Genomic DNA, 20,693 nt, shown 5'->3' on the forward strand with positions numbered 1-20,693 from the left:
CAGATCATTGATTCCAACCATTCCTATCAAACACTAAACCATGCCCCTCAGCACCTCATCCACCCATCCCTTAAACACCTCCAGCCAAGATCTTGTTTCAGAGTGGTGAGGGGCACTGCAGAGATTTTTCCTATGCATGTGAATCTGGAAGTTTTTTGCTCTCTATCTATGTAACTTTAAAATTACCTGCTGTAAGTTTCACCTTCTAATCTCCTGCCAGCTCACTCAGGGCTGTAAGATTCTTTTGCAACTTGCTGCAGGAAGCTCTCACTGTTCCAAGTGACTCAGTCTCATCAGCAACTGAGAACGGAGCCTGAGTGGAAAACTGCAGTGAAACCAAAGCAGAATGAGGGCTAAGCTGGGCTGCCTTGCACCCACATCAGGTCCTGCTTGAGGTCATCCAGTGCCTTGCAAGGATGTCTCATACCCAAAAACCATTTCTAAATCATCAGTAAGTGAAATGGGGTAGATCCCTTTCTTGGGATTTTGCAGTTAAGGGCACTGGAGTTGCTTACCCTGGAGAAAAGGAGGCTGAGAGGAGACCTTATCACTATCTACAACTGCCTGAAAGGAGGTTGTAGTGAGGTGGGTGTTGGCCTCTTCTCCCAAGTGACAAGATATAGGACAAGAGAAAATAGCCTCAAGTTGCACCGCAGGAGGCTCAGATTGAACATCAGGAAAAATTTCTTCACTGAAAGGGTTCTCAGGCACTGGAAGAGGCTGCCCAGGGAGGTGGTTAAGTTATCATCCCTGGATGTGTTTAAAAGACGGGTAGATGAAGTGCTCAGGGATCTGTTTTAGTAGTGGACAGGTATGGTTGGACTCAATGATGGCAAAGGTCTTTTACAACCAATCAATTCTATGATTCTATATTATTTTTCTTGCAAATATTTTTGTTGCTGAACCTGCCTTTTATCAAAATCCAGGCGTGGATTTTCACAAATGTGTTGGTTAGCTGGAATTATCTGATGCATTGTTTATGCAAACATATTTCAGGCTCTGAATTGCTGATGACAGACTATTCATGCCTGTTGCTGGCAGCATGAGCTGTTTGTAATTTACTATTTGTGCTGGCTGAGGGGCTGTCTAAATCAGGGGGTTTCAGGGCTGCTCTTTCATTAGATGATTCCTTGGTGCCTGCTGGGCCTGATCCGAAGTCCAACGAATTCAGTGGAAAACTCCCATTGATTCTGAGTGGCTTTGGACCAGCTCAAGATGGCTCTGTAATATTTTCTGCTCTAAGTGCTCATGAAAAATGCACAATCACAACACCACTGGTGAGAAAACTCTGTTTCTACAAACATCCCACAATTGCTAGTAAACAGGGAGCACATAGTCATAGAATCATAAAGGCTGGAAGAGACTTCTAAGATCATCCAGTCCAACTGTCAGTCCAACACCACCGTGCCTACTAAACCAGATCATAAAGTGCCACATACACATATTTTTTTAACACCTCCAGGGAAGGAGACTCCACCACTGCCCTGGGCAGCCTGTTCCAGTGCTTCACCACTCAAAGGTGGTCAAAGGAGGCGGAAGCTACCTTCATATATGGATGTCGTTTGCAGCTTTCATTTCTGCTTTGTCCACACTAAGTATGAGCCAGATGCACATGCATTTGCAGCACTTACTAATGCTGATCAATAAAGCAGTGAAAGGGTTTCTAATGTGTTTGTGTCAGCTGCTTCATGGCAGGAGTTACAGCAAGCCACTGTTATAGAGAGTCTGGGAAATACGATCTGATTCTTTATGTTGCGCTTAAGGAGAAAGGAAAAATAACCCTGAAAGAGTGATCGACAGAAACATCACTACACATTTACAAATAGTACAAAACCAATTCTGTAGCAGAGCTGATTTAAAATGTTGACCATAAATGCCTGGGGGCTTTCTGCAGTGGTTTGCAAATAATGGTGAAATCAGACAATGTATTTCTTACTGGGGTTCAGGGGAAGACAAAGAGTTAACGGCATGCAAGCAGGTCCACTGCATGTGTAAGCAGTGAGAGAGTTTGCATTAGTAGGACACTGAGGGATCCCAACTCCCAAGGTAACTGCAGAGTCTAAAGCGCTGAAGACAGCTGAAATTGTCTAATTACTAGGATTTAATGCAACTCCCTGTTTCCACAGGGAATGATTTAAAGCCATTGGTAAAACTGTCTCTTATTTGGGAAGTGTGAATCTATCAGCTATTAGGCTGGCTATTAAAGACATGGAAACCAGTAATAGCTGAGCAGGTTTTTGCTGAAGAATGGTGTATTCAGAGTCTGGTGATTAAGCAGTGCCCTCTCTGATTTTAAGTTTTAGCTCAATATCTGTGGGAAGGAGAAGACTTGAATAGCACTGGTAATGGACGGCAGTATCATGTCTGAATTTACCCTTGTTACAAAGAGTTGGGGGGTTTAATCTGGATTTCCTTCAAATGTGCCCAAAACCTTGCCTGCCAATGCAGGTAAAGCAAAGCAATTCAGCGGCTGAGAGCAGCAGGCATGCTTTCTCGTAATATGAGCCCCTGGAAAATAATTCCACTTCCTGCCACCAGCTAAGAAGTAATGGGTCCAATTCCATCATTTTGAGCACAACTGAGATGCTCAGCAAGTTACGTATGCTTTCAGCAACTGTAAAGAAAAAGAAAAATTTAAAATGACTGCTTTGTTTCCTCAGAATAAGTAAGTGAGTGCTCCAGAAATCCTCTCCTACAGCGCTGAGTATAGAGCTATTTAGCAATTGACACAGGAAATAATTTAGAAATCATTGGTTCCATGCAGAGTAACTCTTAAATTAAGAAAGGCAGCTGAAGCCCACTTTGGAGCAATGCAGGGTGAATGGCTGCAGCACACTGGAAGAGGAAACAAAAAGTTCACTGAGAAAAACAGACAAGAAAAAGAGGTAATTTAAAACTGATTTAAAACTAATATAAAAATTGAATTATTTCCCCCAAATAGAGTATGTTCAGTCTTCTTAAAATTGACCACTTTAGAATATTATATTCAATTTTCAATAAAATAACCAGTTTCCACATTCACCTGCCTTTCTTAATCTTCAGATGCAACACTGGTGACTTTCAGTGGCACAAACTGACTGACACAGAAGGACATCAAATTTCAGTTCTGCAGAACAGCTGGCACCTCACAACACAAGGTTCAGTATTTATTGCTTGCCAGTGATTCAGTCAGAATTACTAATTTTTCAGAAGAGGAGAGGGGACAGCAATCTTTAATTAGATTATGCTATTTTTACAGCCTGGAGCTGCAGTGAGAAGAGGAAGGATCTTTGGTTGCAACTGGAGGAATCAAGGTTTCAGTGACCTTTTCAGACAAAAGCAGAGTAGTGTGAGCAAGCTACTTCCAGCAAGTTCCTGTAAGTCTTTTAAGTATTTGGCTCTGACTTTGCTTTGGATATTCAGCCTCAGGAGTTCTTACCAGCTACCCCAGCACTTCAGGGCTGCTTGATCCCAGGCGCAGGATCTTTGCAACTCGCTCCCACGTCGATGCAAATCACAGCCTCCTGGTGACAGACTAGACCTTGTCCTCTTTGGACAGTCTCCAACCTTTGGTAATTTATAGACTAGAGAAAGTATGGAGCCAAGTCCCATAAAGAAGGAGAGCACTCTTGCTTGACTGGCCTCAAATGATGCTAAAGGGTCCCTCAGGCCACATATCACTCCCAGGTCCCAGTACCCTTTAGGTGTCATCCAGAGATGTCAGATAACAAAGAGGCCAAAACTAAGTGACAAGCATTTTCCAGCACTGCAACTTTGCTCTGATCCAAGACCACAAAGGCATTCAGAGCTCAAGGACACGCATTGACTTCCCTTCAGTACTCACTGAAGCCTGGTTCTTACAAAGATATCCTATATTTTCTGAAAGGCTCAAGGTAGTGGTTCAGCGCTTTGCCAAGCTTTTAATTTTATAGCTACCCTCTCCCCTAGGAAGGCTGACTTCATAGCAAGGCTGATTGTCTAAATCCAAGGAGCCATCATGACCTCCCACCGCACCTGACAATGATGCAGAAGTCCCATCACCCAGACCTTGCCACCACCTAAGCATCTGTATCTAGAGATCAAACCATAGCTTGCGGTCTTCTCTGATGACTGACAGCTGCACAGCAGCAGCTTACGCTCCCGCCCCTCCTTGGTTTTTTATTGTTCATCCACAACCACTGGACAAATGCATCTTCCTGCTTTCTTCCAAATACACAACAAAAGTAGCAAAAATAAAAAACAAACCCAAAACCAGTCCTGCCCTTTCTGTACCAAATTTAGAATTTTGCCATCCGGCACTAGCAAGAAGCCTGTGCTTCATCTTATTTTCTTTTTATTCCTAACTTATGCTTAAGGAAAAAAAGAAAAAAGATTAAGAAAGGGAAAGCCTTTTTCCTATTCTTTTCACTCTTCTACATGATGTCGCATTTGTTTCCCAATTCAGTTACCTACCCTTTTAAAACTCATACTACATTGCTTACTATGTTCTCATCTGTAATCTTGCACAGATGTAATCTTTACACAGATGTTCAGTGTTTTATCATTTTTCCACATCTCATTGCAGTACCCACATGGACCAGCAGTCCAGACTCTATCTCCAAATTTGAAGCATACCTTGTCTTCTTAGACCCAGACCAAGTTATTCCTTCCTCTGTGCTTGATTTCAAGTCCAACTCAAACCTCAGGATAAGCTCCACAGATTTCCAAACATCCTTTGCCACTGCTGGCAGTGGTGAGGGAAGCTTGGGCAAGTGGCAGAGGCATCTCTCAGCCCCACACTAAATCACACAGTTCCCAAAGTAGGATGGGCACCCTACAGATCTCTGAGGGTACCACTAGGGAACAATGCTCTCAAATTTACAAGACCCTTCTCCACGATCTTTATAACCTGAGACACCTCACCATTCAGGCAAATCTCAAAAGAACTTAAGCACTTTTGTGTCAACTCAAGTGGACCTTGAAACTCAAACTTTCGAGAGTCCTCATGGTAAAAGCCCAGGCATCACCGTGCCAATAACACCACTAAATCAGTTTCCAGCCTCCTCTGGATTAGCCTTTCTCAATAGCTAGAGCCAGTCCTCCAGATGCTATAGGTTAGATGCAGAGAGCAGCAAGCTGCTTGCAACAGAACTACACCAGTGATGTATCACTGGCAGCAGTGCCAGCTATTCCCAGCTGCCAGGAGATGGTGCTCTTTGTTTTAGCTCAGGATTTGCAAAACCACTTTACAGATTAGCAACTTCTTTTCCTCCAGAACCCTCCTGTTCCTGGCTGCAGGAAAGATCTAACTCCACAAGTCACAGCATTCACAAACATGGACAGTCATAGTCTGAAAGTCATTTGGGGATTCATTTGCATTGTAGATGCTATAAGAAAATTGTATATATCAGAAGGACACATGCTCCTGTTCTATTATTTCCCCCTAGTTCTCTGCATGGGTCCTGGATGTATTGGGGAAAGAGCAGCAAGAAGGCTGCTTCCCGCTGTTCCCCGATGACAGCTATGCGCCTTAGCTCCTGGAGACAGGAGTGAGTCAGTGCATCAGCTGTGCAAGTTATTCATCCTTCCTCTCAAGATCCCGCAGCAGCCTTAGCTGCCTAGTGCAAGCAAGCAGAGCAGCTTCCAACTCCAGGGGTTCCCCATTTATGTCTTCCATGTGCTACACACATGGTGGGGGGAACAGCAATGGGAGGGAGCAGCTGGGATCCCAGCCCCCTAAAAACCTTGACTGCTGAGGATGGGCATCCTTTAGCAACTCACCATCTCATAGTAAGCACAGAGGCTGGAGAGGGGGACAAATTGCTTTCAGAATCCAACCCCGGGTGGTCCTAACACTTTTAGAAGCTTCAGTCTGGGAGATGCCCAGTAGAGATGCACCCTCCAGCAGCTGGTGTCAGGTCACCATCATTCTATGCATAGAATCATAGAATAACCAGGTTGGAAGAGACCCACCGGATCATCGAGTCCAACCATTCCTATCAAACACTAACCCATGCCCCTTAGCACCTCATCCACCCGTGCCTTAAACACCTCCAGGGAAGGTGAATCAACCACCTCCCTGGGCAGCCTCTTCCAGTGCCCAATGACCCTTTCTGTGAAAAATTTTTTCCTAATGTCCAGCCTAAATCTCCCCTGGTAGAGCTTGAGGCCATTCCCTCTTGTCCTGTCCCCTGTCACTTGGGAGAAGAGGCCAGCACCCTCCTCTCTACAACCTCCTTTCAGGTAGTTGTAGAGAGCAATGAGGTCTCCCCTCAGCCTCCTCTTCTCCAGGTTAAACACCCCCAGCTCTCTCAGTCGTTCCTCATAAGACCTGCTCTCCAGCCCCTTCACCAGCTTTGTTGCTCTTCTCTGGACTCATTCCAGAGCCTCAACATCCTTCTTGTGGTGAGGGGCCCAGAACTGAACACAGGATTCGAGGAGCGGTCTCACCAGTGCCGAGTACAGAGGGAGAATAACCTCCCTGGACCTGCTGGTCACACCGTTTCTGATACAAGCCAAGATGCCATTGGCCTTCTTGGCCACCTGGGCCACTGCTGGCTCATATTCAGTCGCTGTCAACCAACACCCCCAGGTCCCTCTCCTCCAGGCAGCTTTCTAGACAGACTTCTCCTAGTCTGTAGCTGCTCAGGGTTGTTGTGCCCCAAGTGCAGGACCCGGCATTTGGCCTTGTTAAACCTCATGCCATTGGACTCTGCCCAGCGGTCCAGCCTGTTCAGATCCCTTTGCAGAGCCTCCCTACCCTCCAGGAGATCGACACTTCCACCCAGCTTAGGGTCGTCTGCAAACTTGCTAAGGGTGCAGAAGCATGATCCTTCTGTGTGGCTTTCCGTGACCCTGTCTGGGAGTTTCTTCTCTTGCCCCAGCTGAGAAGAAAGCTTTTTCTTTTTTCCAACAACCAGGCAGGCATGGATCAGGCCCTGGCTCAGCTGCTAAGTACCACAGTCCTGTCTGCAGGAGGGATGTGTAGGAAACACTGATGAGCTTTAAATAAGATTAAGACAGATGCACTCTGGGGTGTGCAGGATGCACCGTGCTGCCAGGACTGTCATCCCAGCAGGTTTTAACAGCATCATTTTCTTGTCACAGACTCTGCACCACAACAGCTATGGTCTCCTTGTCAGCAGCACTCCAAAAAGATACAGGGTCCACAATTTTGCTGCTGCTGTAGGTACTGTGGGTACTGCAGGGGTGTCCTGGTGCACCCCCTGCAGACCAAACCAAGTCAAACAGAGGAGCAGGGATCAGTCTGATGATGCCAAATAACCTCAGCTCCCATGGACACCCATAAAACTCACGACATCTGACAGGGGATGCTCAGCAGGTCCCCAAAGCCAGCCACACAGTGTGCAAAATGAACCCCCATGTGCCCTCCAGGCTTTCTGCTTCAATAAATGGTCTCCAATTGGACCTGGCAGTAAAACCCTGGCATAAGGTCCTTGACAGCCCCCTTCCCAGTACTCTAGGCAGCATGAAAAAATCATGAACATTGGAAAAAAGAGCTTCAAGAGCTTCAATCGTTTAAAACATGCATAAATTTGCAAATGCTCCTACTAGAAGTGCAGCTGCAGTAAATCCTCATCATTACCAGTAAAGGATACAGATATAATTTAGTAAGTTTTAACAAAAGGATCATTCAGGAAAAAAGCAGATTTTCACTCCTGTGATAGTGTCATCAGGACTGGTCAATAGAGTTCAGTGACACTAAGTTACTGCCTAAAATGCTATCGAATACACTTTCCTAAGGAGAAGAATTCATTCTTAGTTCACTGTAGTCACACTTCCCCTGGAATGATCAAAATCCACAAAAATACTCCAAGCACTAAGTGAATTAACACCTAAATCATGTTCTTCAATGATTTGAAATAGGGCTCAAGTCTCTTCGGGGCACTAGACAACACAGTATATAACAAAATCTGGATATGTTTGGCTAACTCTCGTTTGTGTTTAAATTCTAAAATATCTAAATCCTATTTCAAACAGCATTTAGGAACTTCAGCTGTTAGTTGTTTTTATCCTCTGTCTGCTACAAAGCTGTCAATCAGTCTTGACACTCAGACTAGGTTGTCCTTCAATATCCCCTGCAGAAACATCCTCTTCCTTGCAGCCTTCATCCCCGGGCTCTGTCACAGACACCTCTGTACATCCAGTCCTACCTTTCCTGGGTCCCAATTAAACATAAATTCAGCTTTGCATGACTGCAGTAAGGCAATCAATAGCTGCACATTTCAAACTGGAAAACAGAGAAATGCTGACAGCAACTGCTTATTATGCTGCTATAAACTTGGGAGAAAAATCATGGAATGTTTCAGGAAGGGACATTAAAGATCATCCAGTTCCAACACTCCAACACCCCTGCTGTGGGCAGGGACACCTCCCACTGGATCAGGTTGCTCAAAGCCTCATCCAACCCGGCCTTGCACATCTCTAGGGATGGAGCAGCCACGACTTCCCTGGGCAACCTGGGCCAGTGCCTCACCATCCTCACAGGAAAACATTTCTTCCTAATATCTAAACTAAATTTACCCTCTTTCAGCTTAAAATCATTCTCCCTCGTGGTATCCCTGCACTCCCTGATAAAGAGCCCCTCTTCAGCTTTCCTGTAGCCCTCTATAAGGACTGAAAGGTTGATAGAAGGTCTCCCCAGAGCCTTCTCTTCTCTAGGTTAAACAAGCCCAACTCTTTTAGACTGTCCTCATATAGGAGGTGCTCCAAGCTCAGATCATCTTCATGGCCTCCTCTGGACTCACTCTAACAGATCCATATCCTGCCTGTTGTGAGTAATCCAGAACTGAATGCAGTTCTCCAGATAAGATCTCATAAGAGCAGAGTAGAAGGGGAGAATCACCTCCTTCAACCTGCTGGTCATTGCTCTACAACTTCAGGCTCTTCCACACCTGGAGAGAGGGGACTTCACAGCAGAGAAGAAATAATCAGAATTGGAGAGGGCTTCTGGTGAAATAAGAGTCTTTGAGTAAGAGTATGATACACATTTGGAAGGACTGCTGAGTTTTTGCTATGCCACTCACAAAAACTGCAATATCTTATGGAAATACAGCTATTAAAAAAATGAGAAAAAGAGAAGAAAGGGTTGTCTCGTACTTGGGCTTGGCTTCCCATCCCCCAAGGTCGAAGCCACCCCAGCATCATGAATCTTCCAGGGAGACAGAGCAGCAATTGCAATGAAGTTCAGTTGAAATCTCTGATGGCTCTCAAGGGGAAAATTAATTTTGTGACAATGCATAACACCTACAGCGATGTGTCAGGCACAGTAATTCAGGAAGAAAACCAGCTGTCAGACACTGAGGGATGGGGTAAATCAGGAGTGACTCCACCAAAGGCACTAGAGTTATACCTGCATAAGGCTGTCACCAGGGAAGGAAGCACAAGGGCCTTTTAGACAATAAACAGTCTGAAGTCAAGGCATTACTTGCCACAAATCAGGATCAAATCTAATGCCCAAGGGACAGCAGGGAAATCTAGGTCAGAAATGGCACGGTGGTGCGAGGCTGATGCAGGCAAAGAGCCAGAGCTCAAAATTCACCATCTATCTTTCTTTTCACCCAAAGTTTTCCCATTGCAACATGACCTGCTCCAGGAAGACCAGAGTATGCTGACTGCTGGTGACCACCTTTATTGGCAGAAACAGTAGGAGAAAAGACCCTGTATAGAGTCAAGTAGGATGCAGAAGTTATAACATCAAGGAGTGAGGATCTATGAAGAACATCAGAACATTAAAAAAAAAAAAAAAAGAATCCCACAGAGGTTCTGCTGAAGCAGGTGAGGCACCAGGCTCTGATCCAAGCACTAATTTGGTTTACTTGCACATTAAGTGATTTCCCTCTATTTCTAGTAGATGGGGGCAAACAAGGGTACATCTGAAAGTCAATCAAAAAGTTTTCAGAAGTATACTAAAATTTCAGCCTCTCAAAGTAGTGCAGAATGTGGGGCAGAGCCACTGCAGTCATAAATCAGCATCAACCTGCTGGCTTCAACTTCCGTTTAAAGAGGATCAGGCTATATGTGTAAAAAATGTCCTTTCTATCAAGGTTTCTCCTATATTTACCTGCCACTACATCTCTTCCCCTGTAAAATATGAGTTTACTGTAATCAGAGATAGGCAAAATCCTCCCCAGTCATCTCACTTCCCTAAAGGACATTTGTAGAGGCTTCTCCTGACCTTCACTCGACTTTAGTTAAGAACTGATACAACCACAAACCGCTCCATCTCCTGCCTGTGAATACATAACAACAAAAACATTTGCCCACCCAGGAGACCAGCCATTAAGTCTGAAGTTCATATTTCGAGCAGAGGCATAATTAAGATTTCGAGGAACACAGGTCAGTTGGACTGTCCTCCTCCCTGAAAGTCCAGGAGAACCTCCTGCTCCTTTAGTCAGCAGCTCTCCGTCTCCTTTCACTTGCAAAGCCTGAAGGCTTGCAGGGGTGATGTGGAACCTCTGGGGTAGCTGAGGCCTGGTCAACAGAGTGGCTTGTCTTTGGGTATCTGTCAGAGACACCTTGGATATCACCCATGAGCTCCTCACTCCTAGATACTCCCAAGCTGGGGGGAAAGAAGCATCTCCCCTCTATACACACATGCAGGCAGTCCCATAAGCAGCACAGCAGACTCACCCAGTGTTTCACTGAATCATAGAAGACTTTGAGTTGGAAGGGAGCTTAAAGGTAATCCAGTTCTGAACCCCCCTGCCATGGGCAGGGACACCTCCCACTGGATCAGGTTGCTCCAAGCCCCGTTCAACCTGGCCTTGAACACCTCCAGCTTCCCTGGGCAATCGGGCCAAGGCCTCACCATCCTCATTGTGAAGAAATTCCTCCTTATTTCTAGTCTAAATCTGCCCCCCTCCAGTTTATACCCATTGCCCCTAGTCCTATCACTCCATGCCTTTGTAAAAAGCCCCTCCCCAGCTTCCTTGTAGCCCCTTCAGGTACTGGAAGGTTGTTATAAGTTGGGGTTGTTATAACCCCAACTCTCTCAGCTTGTTCTCATACAGGAGGTGCTCCAGCACTCTGATCATCCCTGTAGCCTCCTCTGGACCCATTCCAGCAGTTCCACATCCTTCCTATGATAAGGATCCCAGAACCGGACACAATACACCAGGTGATAATGAAACATAGGACACGGGTTTCTTTGCCTCTGGCCCTCTATTGCCCGGCAGCTGCCAGCAGGGCAGCAATGGGGATGATTGCATTGCTATAGGTCTGGCAGCTGCCAATCACTACTTTTCTGGAAAAGCGGAGGAAAGCCAAGGCAAGGTTGTGCTTCTGCTGTTGGCAAGGGGACCCAGCTCCCCACAGTCAGAGTTGGCGGCTAAATTACAGTCTTCTACAGATTTAAAGACAGCAGAAGCTGCACTACTGAAAGCTTTTGAGCCTATGGTGGAGCAACCTTGATTCAAACCAACCATCTGTGAGAATTATTGTGTGTTATTAAAGCAGGAGGGGGGCAGCAGCTTGACAACAGTGCCAGGACCAACCTCTCTGATAGGCATTTCTCCCCGCATTCAGCAGCACAGCCTGGTGTTCACCTTCACAAGTGAAAAGCTGAGGGTAATTACCCAGATCATGATGCCTCGTGCAACTTTCCCAGAGTCTGTGCCACACAGGAAGGGTCAGCTGCCAGGTAACAGTGGAAGCTGAAGTGATAGAGAGAAGCAGAGAGCTCTCCCCTTTCCTTCCTCCTCTGCCTGACCTCCCATACGTATTGTCATCTTTGCGGAGTGGTTATTGCACACCACTGCCTCACTCACACATACTGGAAGATTTCTAGTTAAATGCAATGAAAATTTAGCTTTTCAAACACAGGGAAGTCTGTTTTCCTCTGAAGAATGTCATTTCCCCCAGTGAAACATCCAAGACTCCAAACCTGAAAAATCTCTGGCTTAGCTGCCATCCTGACCTTAGAAGAGGAGAAAGCACAGAAATATTTTCCTATTCAGCCCGAGAAGGTTTCAAATCCTGAATGACTGAAGTTTTTTAGGAGTAGTTACACAAGTAACTCTGAAGTATGCTGTAAGTATGGGTACTCCTGCTTGGGTATAAAGGATAAATACATGACCTCCACAGCAGCTCTCCTGCTTCAGGCTCTATCATGAGCTGCTTCTGGAAGACGGACTTGTAGCTATGATCACAAACAAGGATCTTTCCATCCCAGCAGATACACCAGGTTCAGCAATTCATTTGAGAAGGAAGCAGTTTCTAGATCACATTCTGGACAGGCCATCTCTACAGATAATGCTGATTCACCTACAGATCTCCACCAAAATGATAAACATGGCCAAAGAGAAAAAAACAAATATGGCAAAGCAGTTTTTCTGCTGTGTTTTCAAAGAGACAGAAGGGAACATCCAGAAAACTTCAGGACAAGTGAAGAAAGAGGTCTATCCTCCAGGAAAGGCCCATTTTGAAAGTCTACCACAGTGAGTGAGCCAGAGGACATTTAGAAGAGTGTGACTATTAGCTAAGATTAAGCATTAAGCTGTGCTTAAAAAAGTAAATAAATAAATAAAATCTGTCAGCCTTCTTGGCTATAAGCCTGGTGTTAGAAAGCAAAGGAAAGTAGTGAGTGTGGAACTTTCACTTCGTCTTCTCTTTTTGGCATTTGGTCCTCTCTAGAAATTAACTCGTAATACACATATAGGAAATTGGTCAAATGGACAAAGCCCTGACAAAGGAATTGAGATGTAAGATGTCCTGGAGACAGTTCTTCATGTGCAATATCAGACACTGGTGAATCATTCATTGCATTAAAAACCTCAGCTGGGGTAGTATATATGCATCAGCAGAAGATACTATGCTCAGGGCTGTAGCATATTCCTTGGGGCAGAAGCCCTCAGTGCAAAGGCATATGCAGTATTGCAGATTACGCACACCCAAGTGCCCAGGCAGGACACGTAAGGAGGCAAGAGTCAGCCCAGGAACAGACAGCAAAAGAAATAAGAGCTCATGGACTAACCCTGCAATGTAAAACAGACATTATCCCATATTGCAATATGCTGGGAGAAGAGACTCCTGCTCTTTATCTGTACTTTGTCTTCTAGTACAGATGAGCCACGAGCCAGGTATTTTTCTGGTTTGTTCTCTTCATTTAGGAAAAGCACAGGAGGATGTAGAGAAGGTATAGAAGATGCTGGTGGCATGAGTAATGGAGGACAGGACACTGGGAACCAGTCCAGAGAAGGGAACAATGGAGATTATAAATTTATATTGTATGGAGGGAGAGAGCAGGATCACAGTCTATAAATACTTGAGAGTATTGAGGTACCAGTTAAGGGAGGGAATTAGTCATAGTCTTACATAGACAGAAGGGAAAAGAGCAATGGCTTGAAGTTAAGATATAAAATTAGGCTATATGTCAAGGTGTGTTTCTTGATGAAAAGGGCAGAGTAGCGGAATGGGGAACATAGGGTGAGCCCATGTACTCTCTACCCATGTCAGCATGGATGGCCATAGCAGGGAATGAACTCCAGCCCTGCCCTGGGAGGGAGCTCCAGATGTCTTTTCCTGGCACTACTGTGGATAGCCCAATTTCACCTCTTGTACATTAGTGCTTTAGATGAAATCTGGGGAAATAAGAGACTTCTGTTTGACAAAAGAGAAAATTGAAGGGATGTAATTCTGCTTGGAACTGAGCTGTAACAGAAATTTTGGTTTAACGATTTTTTTTTTTTTTTATATAGTGAAACACAAAACCAAACCAATAAAAATCATTCTAGGTCAAATCAATTTAATTTGACCTGAAGCTAAATGTCAGACCTGGTTTACAGCAAATGCTGAATGTCAAAGGAGAACGCTGTTGCATCAGACTCCCTCGTGGTAGCAGACGCAACACTGTACATACAGGGGGACTCCGCAGGGCAGCAGTCATTTTCCTTACCCCATCCCAGCTGCAACTCCCTTCAGAGTCAGAAAAGTATGTTTTTTCTTCTTCCCAAGTCCAATAACCTCAGCATAGCACCCACATGACCTAAGTTCACAGGCAGTCCTAAATCATGCTCAGATCCATCTTGGCTCCCAGCATTTTGGATTTCAGCCCATGAAATTATTCACCATATTGTATAGTTGCTATAGTAACATCCTATTGAATATTATTAGAAATCACTGTCCCCAAATCCCATATATTGGAAGGAGTCGAGCAGCAGGGGTCAAAGTCATCTTCACCTGCACAGCTTTCTGTTCCTCACAGCTCCAAACAGCAAACGTTCTGGGTGGGGGATTAACCATATTCTGTCTTTCCCCATCTCTATCAGTTGTAGCAGTGAGCTGAGAACTGCAAAAAGCAACATGCACCCCGCTTCCAACTGGCCCAGCTTGTTCAAAGCAGCTGCTGTTCAAAGCTATTTCTTCCCAGGAACTTGCTTATGCATTTTCCAGAAGTGAATGAACAAAAGAAGCTCTAATTTAAATTGCAGGCAACAGGTAACTTTGATTGCCTAAGCAAACAAGGAAAATCCAAATCCCTTTCCTCTCCATGGTTCAGAAAAATTTAGAGTACAATACTGCAGAGATTAAATGTTAAGATTTCTGGACATTTCCCTCTTACTAAAAAGGACAATCAGCATCTTTTTCTGATGTTGAATGTCAGAACAGCACACACTCCTTAGCAAACATGAAATGAAGCCAGTACAGGGCTGAGGATGGACAGAGAGGACAGGATTGAGTAAGAATCAGGCTGCACCTTGATCTAAAACACAAGTCACTACATTCTTCCACTAAACACCTATTTCCAAGAGAAAAACGGTGTTTCAGCAGTTAAATATAGCTGATTTATTCAACAATGGATTTCCACAAAAAATTAGGCATTTTGGGAAGTTTAAAATGCCATATCATGGGAAGAATTTTGAGAGGTTTAAAACAGTATTTGATGTCTTCTTATCCAAATGCCCCATGGCTCACATGCTCCATCCCTTAGTTCCCATGAGGCCAGCAGGTTTCCACATCAGCCATGGTATTATAATACAAAAAGGCCTTCTGAGGTCCACACAGCTCCCAGCCCCATCTGAAATAGCCAGAAGACAATAACCAGTGCATCCTTCCTTTAAAAACTAGAAATGGGAGAGATAAGGGAAGTTAAGGATGGGAGAGGCATGAAGAGTATTTCCAACAGGCTATTTATAGCCTTACTGGCTCAACTGCCACTTACCCTGAAGCCATTTAACACTATTTCACAGTGTGAAAGGGCCTTCATGTGGATAAACATTCAGGTCTGTCACTGTAAGGTACTCACAACATATGTGGAGACTCTTCATTTTTAGTGTTTTCATCCACTTAAATACATCAGATAGAGGCTTAAGGATTTTATGCCGGCGCCTGACCAAGATGACAAGTGTAAGCAGCCATTCTGGTGAGATATTTCTGTCTACACATCCAGGATGCAATGAAATACCTCCCCTCGGTTGCCATCCCTGTTCCCAAGCCAAAGGCTCTGCTGGCAAATCAGGTCAGGCCCCTGCCTTCAGGAATCAAGAGTTCTTATCTCCTGCCTGGAACCGTCCCAAGGTATCTCTGGGTGGGTTTCACCCAAACTTCAGACCAAGGTCAGATTGGTCTTTGAGAGGGAGAGTAGAAACAGCTTTTCCATCCTGACCATGGGTCACCTTGACACAACATGCTTCATGCCCCAGCCCAGTTTACCCAGTCTCTGAATTTTTCAAGTCAGCTTTTAAGCTGACACATAGATTTTGGCCATCTCTGGCTAAACTGTACCAGAGATCTTCGACACCTGTCTGCCCCAGGAACAACCTGGGCAGGGCGTCCCCAACAACCCAGATTGTGGGTTGTGATGATGAGAAGGAAACAGCTGAGAAAGGAGATGAAAAGGATACATAGACAAGAGGGAGAACAGTGCTAAGAACAGGAATAGGTATAAGGAGAAAGCAAAAAGTTGAGATGCGTGGGAGTGCAGTGGAAGGCAGAGGGTCAAAAGGACAATGATGTGGAGAGAGAGAGAAAGAGTAGGCAGAGCAAAGAGCTTTTTAAATGAAAGAAGAGTGATGCAGAATTAAAGTAATGAGAACAAAGACAAGAGAGGCAGAGAAGAAAGCGGAGGCTGGAGCACTGAAACAGGCAGGAAGAGGTAGAAATTTTAGAAGTGCTAGGACGGACATACCTGTTTATGTACAGTCTGAAGTTTACTACGTTTGATCTACACTTAACTCATTCATGTTCATCCATCATATATTTCCGGGATGCTATTTTTAACCATGTACAAAAACACACTAGGAGCTTTTCTCAGTTCCATTTTGGAGGAAGGACCAGGCACTTTCCAGCACAAGGCAAACATCTTTTTAGAATAAATTCAGAAGGACTATCAGAGCAAACCTAATGCGTATGAAAAAATAACTCTGTTCCGGCGGAGGAGGCTGTGGCACTGAGCTATTCTCAGATGCGCACACAGCCTCAGAGAAAAGAATGTTTGGGAGTGAATAAGGTGGTGCTGGTCGCAAGCCCTTTGTGGCTTAGGCATTTTATCTGACTTCCTGCAAGGAAGGAGCTTTTCCAGTCTGGAGCAGCAAAGGGCATGAGGAGCAACAAATACACAATGGCAGATGAAGAACACTATCAATACGTGAGCTGTTGGGCAGGACCAAGGCAGCTCCTTCTAGTATCATGCCCTCTGCATCGGCTTGCTGAATGACAGACTCGGCAGCTCCAGCCTGGTGCTATTTTTCTTCCTCATCAAGTGTGAGGACCTTGGATGGAGCAGACCTGCTGCTGGAGAGAGCAGGGATGCAGGACACTTTGCTCTCTGCTGTTGTGCTGCCCTCCTCATCCACAGGGCTGGGATATTGCTGGCTAACACGGCTGCAGCAGGAAACACAAGGCAGGGAGGGGATTAGCTTAAGGCAGAAATGCACTGATTTAAGGCTAAGCCCTCCACCCAGCATCATCTCTGTGCCTGAATCAGTAAAATAAGCTGTTGTGTCCTGTTCTCTGCACAGTACATCTGCTCTGCTCCTCATTATAAACATCAGCTGAGGTCAATTTATCCAGTTATAGGAGGAAGAACCCAGAAGTTTGTATAAGCCACTGACCCCTTTCTCAGTCAGACAACAAGGAAACCAAGGATGGAATCTAACCAAACATCAGATCCAGTTTCTTCCCCTTAGGACTGCTTGAGTCTACCATAACTTCATGCTGCATCAAGGCTGCTCTAACTCCACCTTGGGAGAGTGACTCTGCATGGAACAGTAGCATATGAAGACTCACAAAGCTACCCAACACCTCCTCCAGGCCATGAGCAATTTGACCATACAATGCTGTGTTGACTGCTTTGAAATGCATCTGTCCTCCTTCCTAGGAGGTGGCTGGGGGACACAGCAGCTAAACAAGGTTTGGCAGCACTCACACAACCAGCTTTCGATTATCCATTTACCTACATGTCCCTTCCCTTCAGCTGCTATATGTTACTGATTTCCTAAATTATGCAGCCTTATTCACCTGGCAGTGCATGAATTAGGACACTGATACATTATATGATGGCATTGGAGGCTTCACTTTCATGAGAAGTAAAAACAAAAGAAGACTTGTGTCCATCTGTAATCAGATTTTATTCAACTGCTCCTTCCAGCAGTCAGGCTGACAGAAATGCATCCTCCTGAGAGTCCAGACACTAAAAATATCAGTAATGTGCATCAGAGTCTGAGTGCCTCCACAGTTTATACTCATTAGATTGATATGAGGCTCTTAAATCCCTTCACCGCTCTTCCAGAAGATACAGATTCTTGCTTAAAAATTGGTAGGCTTCCCAATTCTGTTCCATTCCTGAAGTCTTGGGGCTTGGACCCAGAGGTCCTGACTGCAGCAGAGACAGCTTTAATGGAGTTAGGAGGTAGGTCTGTGTCCCATGGCCAAAGGAGTGTGCCGGAGATGCAGGGAGATGTCAAGAGGGTGAAGCTAGGTGGAAATGTGGCAGCAGCAGTGCAGAAGTCCAGACAGGGCTGTGGCTCAGCCACAGAGGCTGTGAAGATGTAGAAGTCTTGCTTGAGGGCTGGAGGAGCATGGTTTTGGTGAACTCAATGGATCACACACATGCAGAAAGAGGACAATACACAGGCGTCCAGTTGGGAATCCAGTCTCTTTTGTGGTACTCCTGTCATTCATCCCATGCAAATCCATGCAGAACATGGGCAACAGAAAACAGTGTTGAGATATGGGAGACGTCTCTGCTGCGGGCTTTCAAACAGTTTGCTTGATGCCCCAGCTAAAGGAGACAAGATATCTTGGATCTGAGGTTTGCCACCAGCCTTGGAAATGGCTGAAGGTCTCTTCTGCTCCTCAGCCCTCAGAAATAAGCTAATTTCCTTCCACTGCTTGGCAGGAGTCCAGTTACCCATGTAGCAGGAAGGGAATGGCACCCTGTTCAAAGGGGCTAATGGAAGAGGGTAACTGGCTACCAGACGTGCAAAGGGGTAGGGCTTGCATGCTACAAGATGGTAACACTGTAAGCTACTGGCCTTTCCAGCCCCACCATAAATTGCCTCTCCAATTGCCTGTACTTTTTGGGGTTCATCAAATGAGGCAAGGCCATCTTCATCTCCAGCTGCAACACCTTTAAGCCAAGGAGTGAGAACTTGGAGCCAAGCTGCTCAGTCACACAGCATCCTGGTGCTTTCCAGCACATTTAAAGGAGACTTCACGGGCAGAGGAGGCAGTTTTCAATAAAATGTAAAGCTGTAAGTGGGGGATGTTTGGATCACTAAGTGGAGTCATTCCCTTCCCTAACGGTGAATTGTCACAGAGCCTTTTTCAGGACATCAACTTCTGTCTTAAAAAGCAATTTGACTTTTGACTCCTTGCACCCGTTAGAAAAGCGTTCCATGACATGACTGCTCTGGTGTTTAGAAGTCTCCTAAATTTCCAGCCTGAATTTATTCATCACCAACCTACAACCATCAGTTCTTCTGTCAGCATCAGCTTTTGCCTCATGGAAATATTTATAGGAAACAATCACTCTCTTTGAGCTCTCATTTTGCAAGACTGAAGAAATTACTGTCTCTAGTCTCATAAAGAAAGCTCTCCACACCCCAACGGTAAATCTCAAGGAGAGTCTAGGATGCCTAGGGCCACGCTCTAGGAAGGTCCTTCTATTTTCTGTCCTAAATCCTTCTTTAGTGCTAGGTACTTTAAGCCTCTCTCTAATGATGTTTCTGCACACAGACATGCATTTCAGTGCAGTTCAGACAGCTCACACCATTACCGCATTTGGCTAGAGCGGCATGAAATGCACTGATAGAAGCAGGTTGTTTTCTGAAGAACTGTTCTTCCTAGTTCAACCATCATAATTTCTGCTCTGATACCACAAGAGGAAATAAAATACTGGTAAGTGTCAAAAATGATGCAGAAATTGGAAGCATACAGCACTGCCAGGGTCAAACAGGCAGTTACCAGAGTTTCCCTGGCAAGCACAGCCACACAGTAAATGCCGTATGAAAAAATCAACCCCAAACAAGGTGCATCCGTTTGCATGCATAGGTGTAGCGCACACACCTGCACGCATACCCCTCTCTCTCCTAGGCCAAAGGGTTTAACATGTAGCCTCTAAAATGTCTGGAATTGCATTTCTGGATGGCCATCACACTCCATGTCCCAGCCTCTGCATTGCTGTGCTTGAAATGGAAAGCTCTGTGCAAGTCAGCAAGCTCACATGGAACTTTAGCCAGAGCATCCTGGCCCATCTGTTTGAGATTAAGACCACAATAGAGCAAAGCATTAATATATGATCCTACCCTCCTCCACTATGCAGCATTGAGGGGGGAGGGATATTCCCAACACCTGATTGCACTGTTCAGCAACAAATAGTGATAATCAGTTGGTTCAGCATTAAGCATGCAAGAAAAAAGTTCGATGCAGAATCTGAGTACCATCCTATCTCACGGGGCTATTGTTCCAGCATGAAGAATTATATATAGCTGAGTCTTTTTATTAAACTAATTCAGTTCTTCAGCTGTGTAGAATGCTCCTGTATATTATTTCTAAATTAAGTTTGGGTTTCAATACCTGCAGCTATGGTTATCCTGGGTATTTTCCTGTGTATTCCACTGTGAAAATCGTGATTAAGTTCATTTGTCATAAAACTAACATGATGCCATGAATGATAAATAAGCAAAGCGTACTGCAGAGACTGGCAATGCAGCTTGGCTTTCTCAGTGCTTGGGGGATGGGGAGGGTTTCTGTGTCGTTCATGTCTGAGATTAAAAAGCTTCCTAATGAAGAAATCTGCCTAACAAGTGATGTCATTTCTGGCAAAGCCACAAGCCTAATTTGAAAGGAAGGGCCCATCGACCCCAGCATCACCTCCCCAGGCGTGCAGAAGAGAAGTCGCCTTTGCGAGCTCTCAGGCAAGGAGGATGTGGCACGCTGGCAGCAGTGGGGGGTGCCTGCCTGTCCCCTGCCCCTTGAGCCAAACTGCATGTACCCACCCACCTCCGCAGAGTACAGGAATAATATTCAGTCCAAGAGGACATGACCTGCTGCCTCCTTCGCTGCATGGCTGGGAGATCCAGGGAGCCCATCCAGTGCTGGACTGGGGCTGCAGGTGCTCCCCCACCCGCTCTCCCTTCCATCCCACTTGGATCAGAGGGCAAGAGGAATCCATGTAATCTTTACAGACAGATTTTGTTAAACACATCTTAGGATGAACTATCATAGAATGGTTTGAATTGGAATGGACCTTAAAGATCATCCAGTTCCAACCC

General features: G+C 45.2%; 1 protein-coding gene across 1 annotated transcript in view; it reads right to left on the reverse strand.

Annotated features, from left to right (window-relative positions):
* Positions 1-20,693, reverse strand: part of RTN1 (reticulon 1) — a 127,943-nt gene that overhangs the window by 60,603 nt on the left and 46,647 nt on the right. The window lies entirely within an intron of this gene.

This window comes from Phaenicophaeus curvirostris, chromosome 5 (genome assembly GCF_032191515.1).
Source record: "Phaenicophaeus curvirostris isolate KB17595 chromosome 5, BPBGC_Pcur_1.0, whole genome shotgun sequence".
NCBI classification, from domain to species: domain Eukaryota; kingdom Metazoa; phylum Chordata; class Aves; order Cuculiformes; family Cuculidae; genus Phaenicophaeus; species Phaenicophaeus curvirostris.